Source organism: Pyxicephalus adspersus, chromosome 5, assembly GCF_032062135.1.
Source record: "Pyxicephalus adspersus chromosome 5, UCB_Pads_2.0, whole genome shotgun sequence".
NCBI lineage: Eukaryota > Metazoa > Chordata > Amphibia > Anura > Pyxicephalidae > Pyxicephalus > Pyxicephalus adspersus.
This window is the reverse complement of record NC_092862.1, coordinates 82,942,509-82,957,563: the sequence shown is the minus strand read 5'-3', so window position 1 is coordinate 82,957,563 and position 15,055 is coordinate 82,942,509. Positions and strand designations below refer to the sequence as shown.

Here is a 15,055-nt window from a genome sequence, read left to right as displayed (position 1 = left end):
CCAATAATAAATTACAATGTTCCTAAGATTACATTAAAATATACACTACATACACTAATGAAGATCTGCATTTATTAACACATATTAAAAGGTAATTTGTAATATGTATAGCCTATATTAGCATACTGTAATGCAGTTAAGGTCAGAATGGGGGAGGGGGGGACAGAATTAGAGGGTAATTAGTCATGCTACAGTGCCCATGTGCTAACCAGGAAGCTCATAGGAGAAGAGAGAACAGAGTAATCAATATGGACTCATCAGTCTGTTTATTAAAGGCGGCGGCCGTTCCCCACCTGCTAGAGACCTATTTTTTTTTTATCAGTCAGTGAGAAAGGATTTCAGTACAGTAGGTACAACAGGTGCCTATCTTTTTGTTATATGCATATTTTTTCTGCTTTTATTGCGCCATCCATTATTCATGGTCAGATGCAGGCTTGAAGTGCACAATTTCCATTATGGCCTACTCAGAAAGCTGCACAAGTTATCTTTACACTACTACCTAACCTTTTTTATTACCATCTCCGACAGTGCTTGGTAATGATAAACTAAGAAAAGGCAGATAAGACCATGTTGCCTATAGCTGGATGTTCTGGTTGTTGAGCTTGCCTGTTGGAAACTTGCTACACTGCCCAACTCCATACTAGTGTGATGCATATAGCCTTCCCTGCCAGGGAGAAAGGAATACCAATGGGCCATATTCCAGACCCTGCCTCTTCTGACAGCAAAACTAGAGCTTCTGGTTCCTTGATATTTCAGGTTAAAGACTACATAGTGGCTTTAAGTTTTCAGGGAAACCCACCGTTTTGCCACAAGCCCTACAGGTGAACTAAGTTTTTCCAGTAGAATCATTTTTTTGATGCAGCATTCCAGCAAAGTTCTTAGTGGTCTGAGGCTCTGTTTATTACCATTCTAAAAAAATATTTTCTGAAACAACGGTCTTCTCCCCATAGGTGGGGGGAGGGGGTCTCAGATGTTTTAAAATTGTATTATTATGGAGATTCTTTATTAATAAAAAAAACAAACATAGAGCCACAAACAAAAGATAAGATTAAGGGAGATTTTTATATGGAAAAAAAAACATAACCCAGGTATCAAAATACAAGCAGGAAATGGTTGGGGACCTATCTGGGCTAGGGTAGAACCTGAGAGAGTAACTGCTACCAACAAGGGCAATAGAGGCATTAGGAGATGACAGGGAAAAAAGGAGAAAAGAAAATGAGGAAGAAAAATAGAGGGGGAAGGATATAAGGGATTGGGGGAGGGGAGGAGTATGAGGGAAATTAGGTCTGTCTCCACCTAAGAGGAGTGGGACGCCCAAAACCCGCTCCAATCCTCCAAACTCCAATAGAATTTATCAGGCGTAGTCTGCAATGAGATGAAATGAGAGTGCACACTGCCAGCAGGATGTGCGAGGTAAGATTCCGAGTTACAGGAGACAACTGCAGCATGAAAACTTGGTGTGTGGGTGGCATGAGGAGTGGAGGTGGGGGTAGATGAAAAGGATCAAACTTTTGGCATAAGGGCCATCCCAGCAAATAGTTTCAAAGTAAGTTAGAGCAGGGAATCCCGTGGAAGGACATAGGGAGAGTGAATACTGTCGGATCTCAAGGTATGTGTAAAAAGATGAACGGGGTATGTCGTATTTAGTTACTAGCTCTGAGAATAATCATTGCTTAGTTGGATGCATAAAATGACGAAAATGAAAGAAGGTTTTATCTTTCCATGGCTTAGACATGTAGGAGGAGAGGCTATCCAGGATCAAAGGGGTAAGTATGACAGAAGCCTTGGGAGATGTGGGAGAGCTGAGCTTAAAGTTCAGAGGTTCATTGTCTTCAGCAATGGGGAAAGTAGAGGGTACACAGACAAGAAGAAGAATGAGCCCCACAGCATAGCATTTGTTTGCATAGGAGCTACCCCCATTTACTGAATTTCACAACAGATACTAAGAGAGTGAAGCAGGGACTAGCATGGCAGAAACCTCAGAATGTGCAGCAAAGTAGTATTTATGCAAATCTGGGGCACCCAAGCCACCCAAATAAGTAGGGGTGCAGACTAGATAAAGAAATGTATTAAGGCGCCAATGCAAACCCTGTGTGTGAAAAAGGCAACACCAAAGTCCAGGGAAATTGGTGCATGGTCTTAGGTGAGGTGTCCATAGGTTATTGGGTGGACCACAGTGGATACACAGGAGTGCAATAAGGAGAAATTGATAAAGAAGTAGGGAGGTTGCAGGGAGGCCTATAGCTCACATGCCCCCCAGGAGAGGTGTGGAGCAAAGGATCAAGAGCTGCACGAGTCCTCCATGGATAAGAGTTGAGTTCCAGGAGACTCCTGGCTATGTGAGGGCTGTGTGGGTGGGTTCCAGAGAGGAGTGTGATTGCTCCAGCTGGCGTCATCTTGGAGGAGGACCCTGCCTGCATCTTTTCCTCTAGACAAGCACAGATTGAGAGCTGGGCAGTCGTCTGAGACGGAGAGGAAGTGGAGGTGTGACTTGAGTACCGGGATCTGTGCATTTTGCTGGAACTGGCCAGGTACGGAACCCAAGTGCTACACATCGATGTGCGTGGTTGTATCACTTTAACAGATCTGTAATCATTCCAGGTAAAGTGGAACTAACCTATAAAAAAAAAAAAAAAAACGTACTGCCTATGATCAGGTAATGTAGCCTGCTGTAATGGGGGATAAAAAAAAAAAAGTGTCAATCTCAAAGCACATTTTTTTCCCCATTGAAGAAAAAGCTTCTTCTATTTTTCGAACCCTTTAAAACCCTTTTTTTTTTACATCCCATCCCACCACCACCACCAAACAAAAAGAAGGTAATTTTAACCTTCACCTGGTCTGATCTAGGACTTGTCTATTAGAAATAAATCCTAACAGATCCAGATAAATATATGCCCCAGGGAAATAGGTAAAGAAAGGTGAAAGAATCTTGGTGATATTTTAAGGTCACAGCTGATTAGTCAAGTTGGGCGCTAGTTAGCAACAGAGTCCTCCTTGCCTGGTTTGGGAATAACACTTATCACCCTCACGCAAAGGGTTAAAATAACTAAATGAGGAGCCAGCTTCTGTTTAAATTTCTTGTATTAGTAATTTGAGAAACCACGTGGATCAGGAGACCTGTTAGTTTTAAAAAAACTTAAGAGCCTAAGATTTTCTTCAACTGTGAAAGGGTTGTCCAAAATGTGTCTGTGTGATGCCTTTAGGTGAGGGAACTAGGGATAGCTAAAGAAAGCATTCACGGCATCTGGGAAAAAAGGTAAAGATGAATTGTACAGGTTGCAATACAATTCCCCACACTCTTAATACAAACCAGAGGATCTGCGTAAATCTTCCAGAGTGCAAATACTTTTAGGTAAGGAGGTACGTTTGGGTTTGAGATTTAACTTAATAACCAGAAGCTTCCCTGGCTTATTCCAAGTGAAAAAATGTATGTCCCATCCAGTGTAAAGACTTTACAGCTCTAGTGGTCATACACATTTTTTTCTGTAAAACTTCAATCTGAGGCCTCAAATCTAGATGTGTGTTACATTTATGCTGTGCAAGGAGAGCCTGGTATTCTCCCAGTTAATTACAATAAGTGTGTATGTGACTTTTTAATTCTAGAAGCAATTTTAATAAACTTACCTCTAAACTGGGACTTCATAAGCCTCCCAAATAATAGAAGGGGGAGTATACTGTGGAATAAAGTAGTTATAAATGGTGCCTGGGATTCAAGACAGGTATTGTGATAAGTTATTGTGGTATAGCAACCCTATACAGCAGGGGTGCCAAACTCAAATACACAGTGGGCTAAAACTAAAAACTTAGACAAAGTCGCGGGCCAAACTTGAAACTGAAATAGCACCGCTACTACAATTCCCTGCATCTATAAAACAGTCCAACGCGGAGCCATGCATAGGCAGAGAGGCAGCTGGTCTATAGACGCAAGTGATGCCGGGGAATTGTAGTAGCGGCGCTATTGCAATGCAGTGGCGGGCCAGCTGCAATTCATATTTAGGATTCTTTTGGGGGCCAAAGAAAAGGACGTTCCTATGCATAGTGATAAATAATACTGGTGAGCAATTTATTATTTACTTGAAATAGCATGTTACCATCGATACACAAATTCAGTGGATAATTGTGTATTTATTTAGTTTTCTTTTTAGAACAATAAGGGGGTTTTCTATTGAAACCAGGAGCTTTTCACATACACTAACAACAACTTATGGCTATCACAAATTAAAGAGATTCCATCAAAAGAAATCTGCAGCTTTTGACAAAGTGGTACTTATTATACCTACATCCTGTATATTTTTTGTAGATTCAGTTCAGCTAATCTCTCCCCATAGCTGAGCTCCTCCATTCCTTTTATTAGTTTAGTTGCCCTTCTCTGCACTCCAATTCCACAATGTCCTTTTTGTGTACTGGTGCCCAAAACTGGAGTGCATATTCCAGATGTGGTGTGACCAATGCTTTGTACAGGGGCAGGGTTATGTCTCCATCTCTGCAGCCTATTCCTCTTTTAATACAAGAAAGTACTTTGCTAGCTTTAGATATTGCAGCTTGGCATTGCATGCTGTTATTTAATCTATGAACCCAGATCCTTTTCCATTTCTGACTCCCCCAAATGCATTCCCCCTAGACAGTATGAAGCATCCATGTTGTTAGCCCCCAAGTGCATAACTTTACATTTATCTATATTAAATGTAATTTGCCACTTGGCTGCCCAATCAAACAGTACATTCAGGTCTGCTTGTAGATTATAGACATCCTGTATGGAATTAATTCCATATTGATGTCTATTTATATGTGAACTAATAAACGTTATATTTTAACTGCATTGTATTGTGGTATAGAAAATTCTTAAAACCCAAGTTTTTGGTGCCACACTATTTACATATATCCTGTTGACTATTCAGAAGAAAAAAGTAATCTAGGAAAGATCTGTATATCAATACACACTAAGGTATCATTCAATAAACTATCATTATTTCTCCAGAGAGAGCTAGATGATCTTATTTGCACAATAATAGGATAATGTTGGTCTGGATACATAGTGGAGAGAATGAGAGACCAAAAATCACTGGGAAAAAGCAGGACAAAAAGACATGCTCTATCCAGTAGTATTGCTGGGGAGCCACCGAGAAAAATGTATAATCCTTGGATGAGGGGTTCCATTTCCTACAGACATAAACAATGTCATACTGCTGTAACAGCAGTTGACCTCAGGTTGGGGCATCGTAAACCACAAAGTACACTATATAACGCACAACCCAACCAGACAACCCAACAGCCAAAAGAAATCTGCCCTATGGGTCTAAAATGTGAAATAATAAATGTCTGGCCAGACAAAGAGCCACCTTTCAATGTTTTTTATCTGTATGTTAGCAATAAAATAGGCAAGGAAGTTTTTGTGCACAAAAAAAAAGAGGAAGAGGAGCCCTGTGTAAAGTGGGCTTCCCACATAGCTACTACGTCAGCTTTCAAATAATTATAATGCTTAAAAGCCCTTCTTACATTTGATAGCAGAATTAAAACCCTGCACATTATGGGAAACTATATTAAGAAGTGTGGTCCTACTTTATAAGGCCTATAGTTGTATGGCAAATAATAAACTATTAGCCTCAAAGACAATCTTGTGGCATACCGAACAGAGCAGAAGTTGAAAAGAAGAGAGGGCAAGAATGGAACCAGGAATCAAATTTAAAAAACAAAAAAAAAACATATTGCAACTTTGCAATAAAAAGAGTTCGGAGATGAGAATAAAAATCCCTGGGTTGAGTCCACCCAACTGTGCACAACTAACCCCCTAAGGGAGGCACAACGGGCCTGGAATCAACACCAAAAAAAGGCTTGTATGGGGCAAAAAAAAAAAAGAAGGTCACCAGCAAGATGGCATGGATACCGCCTCTCGCCTCAAAAAATAATAGGCATTATCCATCTATCAAAAAAGATACACCAGACCATAAAACATGTTGTCAGATGTACACATGTAAAATTATAGAATCTGAAAACAGTAGTATATATAAACATTGTAAACAGTGACCGTCCAATACCAGTTGCATGTTATACAGTTGCATACAATAACGTTAACAGGAGACAGCAGAACCAGGAGAATACCAGGGATCTCTAGCACTGGAGAAATAGGTGAATGTGGTAACAACATTCAAATCCAATGTAAAGGCTGTAACAATGCATTAGCCAATACAGGAAAACCCCTTCCGGTGTTGGGCTTCAGAACTTTAGATGATCTCTTGACTTTATTCCAGAAATGGTATTAATGAAGCTTGAGTGCCATCCACAAATTAAGGAGAAAGAGGTAGTAAACCTATATCCAAAAGAAACTTTTCACCATCAGAAAAGTTACAAAGCAGTGAAATTTTCCTTTATATGATAATACCAGACAGAAGGAAAAATCCCAGAAATATTTAATGTTTTTGGACATCAGAATCCAGCAATGGCTTTCGCGATCGTCAATATTGAAAAGTCATTAGAGAGAAGTCAGAAAAAATCCATAGAGAGAAACCTTCCAAAGTCAGCTCCGTGTGAACTCTCACCACACCACAAGCATCACAACCTCTTTAGAATGGTAACCACTATATCCCTAGGAGGGCCTTTACTTTAGCAACTGTTAGGGCTGTATGAGTACGATCAATTTTTAAGGTGAGTATTCAGGCTGTGAAACATCAAAAACCACATAATCCTCTTAGTGACATCCGCCAGATAATGAACAGACTCAAGAGGGCCCCAAATACCAAACTTATTTCTCTGCAACCTGTACTCCACATTATCTAATTTAAATTTAGGATAGTCAAGCTGCATAGATCAATGTTTTACGTTATTTCCATTACTTTTGGTCTGTATGCACCTTCTACCTCCTCTGGTATCAAACGTCCTTTGCAGTCCAAAGTTACTAAATCTGCTAGGTAATCATCTTCTGCATGATGATGAAGGTCAAACACCACTTCATTTTCTGGTGCAGGTCTCTTCTAGAAAATGTGGCTGGCATTTGAGCTCAAGGATAGCCAGCAGACCACCTTCTCCATGCAATACATTTATTCCACTTACACAGAATATTAGTTAATATTACGTTATGTCACTTGCCATGGCTCTAAATGTGACAGAGACCTTGCAAGCTTAAAAAATTAAAGACTTCAAGAATTTACATCTAACTTGAATTTACCACCAGTTGTATAGTATAAATGTTGGAGGAACGTGGCTATATAATGGCAGAGTGAGGGAATCTTCCTTCTACAGTCCTCACTGCCGGTGGCTATTTCTCAGCACCTCTACTTGTTGAGTGAGATAAGTTGTGTTTGCATTGTTGCAAGCAATGATTAAAGTATTTTTGTTCTTGATGCCAGTAAAGAGTGTGAGGATTCCAAGGTAGAGATCTTAGTCCGATGCCCTGAGCCAAGAAGACCCCAATGTCTGCCAGGTCACAAGGAGATCCCACTTTTCTGCACTACTTCCTGTGTGAAAGCTCCAACCATCTGGGCCTGATCCAATCCAAAATGGCAGCGCAGAATTCTGCCTCTACAAAGATGTTGACCATATCAGTGAGAGACCTGACAAATACACCTGCCAGCCCAGCGTCTCCTTCACTCTCTACTCTAGGTACACCGTGGCAGTACTCTCCTGACAGAAACTGCTCCCTGCAAACTGAGATGACAGTGCTGTGGGATATCCTCTCCTCTGCCTACCTAGGTAGATCTGGAAACTAAAGTACACATGCTGAGACCTCTATGCAGCAGAAACTAAATGTTATTCAGAAGCCTTTGACCTCTACAGATACTCACTCTTCCTGTGGTCAGATGGTATGAAAAGCCAAAATCGCTGTAATATACAATTGAGATGCATCCCAGAGACCAAGGCTGGAATTTATCTATGTGCAACAGTTACAGGCATCTTTAATATCCCTCTGGATCGTCCTCCCACCAGAGGTTGAAACTGACCATAGAGTGCATACGGTGAATGCCTTAGGCCTCCCTTCCTACAATAAACCTTGGGATGTATTCTGCAGGGTACAAAATTTTACTCAAAAGTAAAAATGTCTTGGAAAAGTCTGGCAATTGGGTGAGGTGGATTTTCAAGGAACTGTTTGGCTTGTGAAACAAATGGACTGTCACTGTTTGGCTTGTGAAACAAGTGGCTCTTTGATCAAGTGGATTTGGAAAAAACAGGACTCTGATATTGTGCATTTGGGAGTTGTGTCTGCTTGACAGTTGGGTTGTGTTTGCTTGACTGTCAGTTTTGTTTTCAACAGCTTTTTTTTCCTATGCTGACCTCTAAGGGGGAGTGGTCAAGGCTTCACAGGTGATTTTGGATCCTGGGCGACTCATCTTGAGCTTGCTCACTGTTTGGCTTGTGAAACCAGTGGCTCTTTGATCAAGTGGAGTTGGAAAAAACAGGAGTTTGAAAACAAAAAAACCTAAATCCTTATAGTAACCACAAACTGTAAGTAACCTTTTATAACTCCTTGTAAACAAAAATTGTAACTGGGAAAATGAGTGGTAGCAAGGTGGAAGGTTTTGGTTCAGTGCACAGTCTGCCACGTGTGCACAAATGGAGCAAAAGCTCCTGGGTGAATACCACTGTGACAAATGTGAGCAAGTCGTCTTTCCCCCATTGGAGGGCTGGAGAAGCGCATTGCAACACTGAAATCACTGGATCACTTTGAGAGGGGTCTCCTGCTCACTGAGCAGGCAGTTATTGGCTTAGATGTGGAGGGTGGAGAGGTTAGTCGGGATTAACATGTAGGGAGTTGGGTTAATAGACCTAGAGGGAGTGGTAGGGGCACCCAGAAAAGGAAGGCCAGTCCTGTGTTTGAGCACCCCAACATGTTTGCAAAGTTATGTGAAGATGTTCAGGTGGCAGACCCAGTGGTGGCAACTCTAGATGTTACTGCTACCCCTAACAGCCAGGAGAGCAGAACATCTAGTAGTGGTGGGGAGGGAAACGCAGGAAGGAAAAGACAATTGGTTGTCATAGGGGATTCTATGATCAGGAGGACTGATAGAATAGTTTGTCGTCCGGATCCCTTCAACCGAATGGTTTGCTGTCTCCCTGGTGCATTAGTTTGGCATGTGGTGGACCAAGTGGACAAACTACTGGGAGGGGCCGGACAGGAGCCAGCTAACTTAGTCCATATTGGAACCAATGACAATATCGATGGAAGATGGAGGATCCTTAAAAATCAGTTTAGGGAACTAGGTTTCAAGCTGAAGAAAAGGACCTCCAAGGCTATGTTCTCTGGATAATAGCCTGTGCAATGCGCAACACAGAAAAGGCTTAGGCAGGGAGCTTAGGCAGCTAAACGCATGGCTTAAGTCCTGGTGCAAAAAGAAAGAGTTTGGGTTCATAGAACACTGGGCTGACTTTTCATTGGGGTACAACCTGTATGCTAGAGAAGGTTTGCACCTAAATGAAAGGGGGTCTGCTGTGCTAGGGGAAAGATCTAGGGGAATCGTGAAGGGATATTTAAACTAGGACAGAGGGGGGTGGGACAGTCAAATAAGGTGGCAGAAAGTTTAGTAAGGGGTCAGACACTAGTGGAGGGTGGATTGAGGATATTTGGGGGAGGGTTATGTATAATTGTAAGGAGCTTCCCATGTTACAAACAAACAATGGATTGAGCAGTACTAATTGTACTAAAAAACAAAAAGATTTGGCAAACAGCGATGGTAAAAACAGCGATGGTTTAAAGAGCCTGTTCACCAAGTCTAGCAAACAAGATACAGGAGTTGGAAGCATTAATGAGTGAGGAAGATTTTGACTTAGTTGGTATTGCAGAATCCTGGCTTTGTTCTTCACATGACTGGGCTGTCAATATTCCTGGGTATACTCTTTTGTAAAAAGGGTGTACTCTCAGAGTAAAAAGGGTGGTGGTGTCTGTCTGTATGTGAGAAGTGATCTGAAAGTGAATGTGAAAGAAGAAATTGCGGATGGAACGAGCAATGAGGTTGAGGTATTATGGGTGGAGTTGAAATGTGGGGTTGAATAATACACAATTAATTAATGGAGTCTGCTATAGGCCCACCAGTGCTAAGGAAGAAATAGAAAATCAACTACTAGCACAGATAGAAAAAGCAGCAAAAAATGGAAGTGTTTTAATCATGGCAGATTTCAACTACCCTGACATTGACTGGAGTAATGGTACTACAGGAACAGCAAAAGGGATGAAATTTGTGAATCTAATACAAGATTATTTTATGGTACAATTTAAAGATGCTCCTTCAAGAAATTCTACTCTGCTGGACCTATTTTTTTCTAACAATGCAGAGCTTATAACAAATATGCAAATACAAAAGAATCTGGGTAGCAGTGACCATATTATGATTTCATTTAATTTAAGCTGTAAACAGGAAGCAAAAACAGGAATGATAAAAACATTTAATTTTAAGAGAGCAAATTTTCCATTATTAAGGGCGGCTCTCTGTGACTTGGACTGGGATATAATATTGTCCTCATAGAACACAGAACAGAAATGGGAATGTTTCAAGGCTGTTCTACAAAAGCAAAATGAAAAATATATTCCAATGGGTAATAAGTTTAAGAGGCTAAAATTAAAACCTATTTGGCTCATAGCTGATGTTAAAAAAGCCAAAGGAAACAAGAAAAGGGCATTCCAAAAATATAAAAATGAAGGATCACCTTCATTATTTGAAACCTATAAAGAATATAACAAAAGACCTAAAAAGGATAGAAAATGTGCAAAACTTAAAAACGAAAGACAGATTGCAAAGGAAAATAAGGCAAACCGCCCAAATTTTTCACATATATGAATAGCAAAAAGATCAGATCTGAGCACGTAGGCCCCTTAATGAATGTCACTTGGTTGATAACTGGGTATAAAGACAAGGCAAATTTACTAAACAGGTTTTTTAGCTCTGTGTACACAAAGGAAAATGGCTGGGCTCAAATACAAATTCATAATAGCAATGTCACTGCCTAAAATAAGTCACAATGGCTCAGAATAGATATGATTGAGAAACATCTGGGAAAAATTTGACAAAGCACCAGGACCTGATGGATTACATCCACGTGTCCTCAAAGAGCTGAGTTATTTCAGCTCGGTTATTTCAAAGCCATTTTTTCTCATTTTTAGAGACTCTTTAGTTACTGGCAAGGCACTGATGGATTGGCCTAAGGCCAATGTGGTTCCTATCTTCAAAAAGGGAGCAAAGTCATTACCAGGTAACTACACACCCGTTAGTTTAATGTCCATATTTGGAAAGGTTCATTAAATTAAAGAACATTTATTAAAAGAACGTTTATTAAAGAACAACATAGGAGTTTCTGCTACAAAATAATATTATAAGTGATAGTCAGCATGGCTATAAGAAAGAAAGTTGTCAAACAAATGTACTCTCTTTTATGAGGAAGTAAGTAAACAGGTAGACAGTGGAATAGCAGTGGATATACTGTACCTGGACTTTGCTAAAGCATTTGACACTGTACCCCACAGACGGTTAATATGCAAGTTAGGGTCGATAGGTTTAGAAAAGTCAATTTTTAAATGAACTGGCTTAAAGATTGCATCCAGAGAGTTAGACTCTCTGTATGGACTCTGAATGATCTAAGGTTATTAGTGGTGTACCCCAGGGTTCAGTGTTGGGACCTTTACTGTTTAACAACTTTATAAATGATACAGAGTTTGGGATTAAAAGTACCATTTCTGTGTTTGCAGATGACACCAAACTATGTAATGGAATTATGTATATACAAGATGTCTATAATCTACAAGCAGACCTGGATGTACTGTTTGATTGGGCAGCCAAGTGGCAAATTACATTTAATATAGATAAATGTAAAATTATGCACTTGGACGCTAACAACATGCATACTTCATAGTGTCTAGGGGGAATACATTTGGGGGAGTCAAAAATGGAAAAGGATCTGGGGGTCCTGGTAGATCATAGACTTAATACCAGCATACAATGCCAAGCAAAGTACTTTCTTGTATTAAAACATGGATGAACTGCAGAGATGGAGACATAATCCTGCCCCTGTACTAAGCATTGGTCAGACCACAACTGGAATATGCAGTCCAGTTTTGGGCACCAGTTCACAAAAAAGATATTGCTGAATTGGAGAGAGTGCAGAAAAGGGCAACTAAATTAATAAAAGGACTGGAGGAGCTCGGCTACGAGGAGAGATTAGCTGAACTGAATGTAATCTATTCGTTTAAGGGGGGATATGACCACCCTATGTAAATACAGGGTTCTCCCCAGGCACTTTTAGCTGGGCGCACCACCCGGCACTTTTCAGCACCCACCCGGCTGTTTTTGGGTAGTTACAAAAGAGTTTGGTCACAATACAGGGGCTGCCACCCACATAAAATTTCTTTCCACCCGGCTTAAAAAAATTTCTGGGTTGAGCACTGAAATATATAAACGGTCCATATAGAGAACTCTCTCTCCATTATTCACTTTCACAGATCATTACAAAGAACAAGAGGGCACTCTTTGTGTCTGGAGGAAAAGAAGTTTAAGCTCTGGATAAGTAAGGGATTCTTCACTGTAAGGTCTGTAAAAATGTGGAATCGGCTCCCTCAGGAAGTAGTTTCAGCAATTACTATAGATTGCTTTAAGAAAAAGCTGGATGTTTTTCTAGAAGAACAGAATATAACTGGGTATTAATGCTTTAAAGTAAAAATAACTAAATGTTGATGTTGAAAAATAAAAAATGTTGATCCAGGCATCATCCGATTGCCTCATGGAATCAGGAAGGAATTTTTTTCCCGTTGAAACAAATTGTACCAAGGCTTTTTTTTTCCTTCCTCTGGACCAACTATGTCTTATAGGGTTTTATATCTGTGATATGTTTATTTCCATAGTGGTTGAACTTGATGGACCTTGGAAATTTAAAAGCAGATTACTATATTTATAAATATAGTAATATATACTACTATATTTATAAAATTTTTTTATAGTAAAATACACAACAAAACATATAATAAAAGTATAAAAACATATTTTAGTCCACCAAGCATCATTGCCCAGTGCCCTGATTTACATTTTGCCCACTTTTAGCTTTGACCTTGACCTGACCTTTTGATGGCTTTTAAATCACTTCCTGAATGTATCATTTCATCACTTTGTCTTTGACCTTGATTGTTCCTGACTGATTGCTGGAAAGCACATAGCATCCAAACAGCATCTCGCCATCGCAAGTGCTGTTTTAGAGGAATTTGAAAGCAGCGATAGCGATTTGGAGTCACTTGTGGAATCGCGCGATAGTGATTCGCCAGGAAATTTTTCGGTGAGGTCAGTGCTCTGCGCACATGGTGCTCCATTGACCTTGATGAGGACCAGGCAGCACCGCCAAGAATTCCATTCACCGGCGCACCTGGGATGAAAATTGAGGCTGAATGCGAGGACCCCCTGGCATACCTGAAGTTGTTTTTGACCGATGAAGTTATTGAAAAAATTGTTGCAGAGACAAACAGGTAAGAGTCTCTTGTTTTTGCTAACGTCTTAAAATTTTTTTGAAATTTTTTTTATGCAAACATGTATGCTGCTTTGTGTCTGCTAACTTTTTACAAAAAATTTATGCAAATATGTGTGCTGCTCTGTTTGCTAACTTTTTAAAATTTTTTGCTAATTTTGTTTTTTTTTTTTTTTTTTGTGCAAACGTATATGCTGCTCTGTGTTTGTAAACATTTTACTTGCAACCTTCACACTATAAAAGAACATATCCTAAAATACCTTTTTTTATTTTGTTTTATGCAGGTACGCTGGAGAACAACAAGGTGCTCCACACTTGAGGTTTGCAAGAAGTAGAAAGTGGGAACCTGTGACCAAGGATGACATTTAGCTGTTTTTGGGCTTGGTGATCCTGCAGGGAGTTGTGGGCAAACCCATGCAGAAGTGGTACTGGTCCAAGAATAAAATGATTGCCACTCTATTCTTTGGCACAGTCATGCCAGAATACCGCTTTTACTTCATCATGAAGTACCTGCACTTTACAAACAATGAAGAATTTGATGAGACTACCCATCCTATACCAAAACTGAAGACAATTTGAGAAGTGTCTCAGATGATTCTACAAAATTTCCAGCAAACTTATGTGCCAGAAAGAGATGTCAGCATTGACGAAAGTCTAATGGCTTACAAGGGGAGGCTCAGCTGGGTGCAGTACATTGCGTCAAAGAGGGCATGATTTGGCGTGAAAACATATATGCTGTGCAAATCCTCATGTGGCTACATCTGGAATACGGTACTGTACACTGGAAAAGGGACACAGTTCAACCCCAGACACAGCCATTATGGATTGGCAACATCTTCAGTGCTATCCCTCATTGAGCCATTGCTAGATCCAGGCTATTGTGTCACAACTAACAATTTCTACACCTCTCCTAAGCTTTGAGTTCCTTCTGCAACACAGAACAGATGCCTATGGAACCACTAGGGCTAACCGGCGCAACCTGCCATCACTGTTTGTAAAAGGGAAGCTGAAGACAGGAGAAATTGTTGCCTGGCAAAAAGGAAAGATGATGGCCCTGAGATGGTGTGACAAGAAAGATGTGTGCCTGATGAGTACTGTCCTTGATGCCTCCACCGTTCTGGCACACACAAAACGTAGGAAAGAAGTGATGAAGTCACAGGTGGTGATTGACTACAACACCATGGGAGGTGTGGACAGAGCTGACCAAGCCATGACATTCTACCCAGCGATGAGAAAACAGCAAAGGAAGTACTACAAAAAGATTTTCAGGCATCTAGTTGAACAGTGCCTATGGAATGCCTACATTCTGTACAAACAATAATTGTCAGAGGCCTGTGAATCATTCAGACTTTATTTTGCAAGTTTCTGAATCCATAGTCAAGAACCACCAAACACCATCAGTGGCTATGAATAGACCTGGACGTCGTGCTTCCACCATTGTCAACCCAGAACGCCTGACCGGTCGTCACTTCACTGAATACATCCCACCAACCCAGAAAAAGGCAGCACCTACAAGGATGTGCTTGGTTTGCTGCTCAAAGACCGATGACAGAGGAAGAAAGAAACACAAGGAAACCAGGTTCTACTGTCCTCACTGTGATGTTGGACTTTGTGCAGCACCCTGCTT

At 40.5% G+C, this 15,055-nt stretch overlaps 1 protein-coding gene across 6 annotated transcripts in view; it reads right to left on the bottom strand.

Moving 5' to 3' along the window:
- The window catches only part of MARCHF6 (membrane associated ring-CH-type finger 6), a 314,477-nt gene that overhangs the window by 120,306 nt on the left and 179,116 nt on the right, over window positions 1-15,055 (bottom strand). The gene's annotated exons all lie outside the window — the stretch shown is intronic.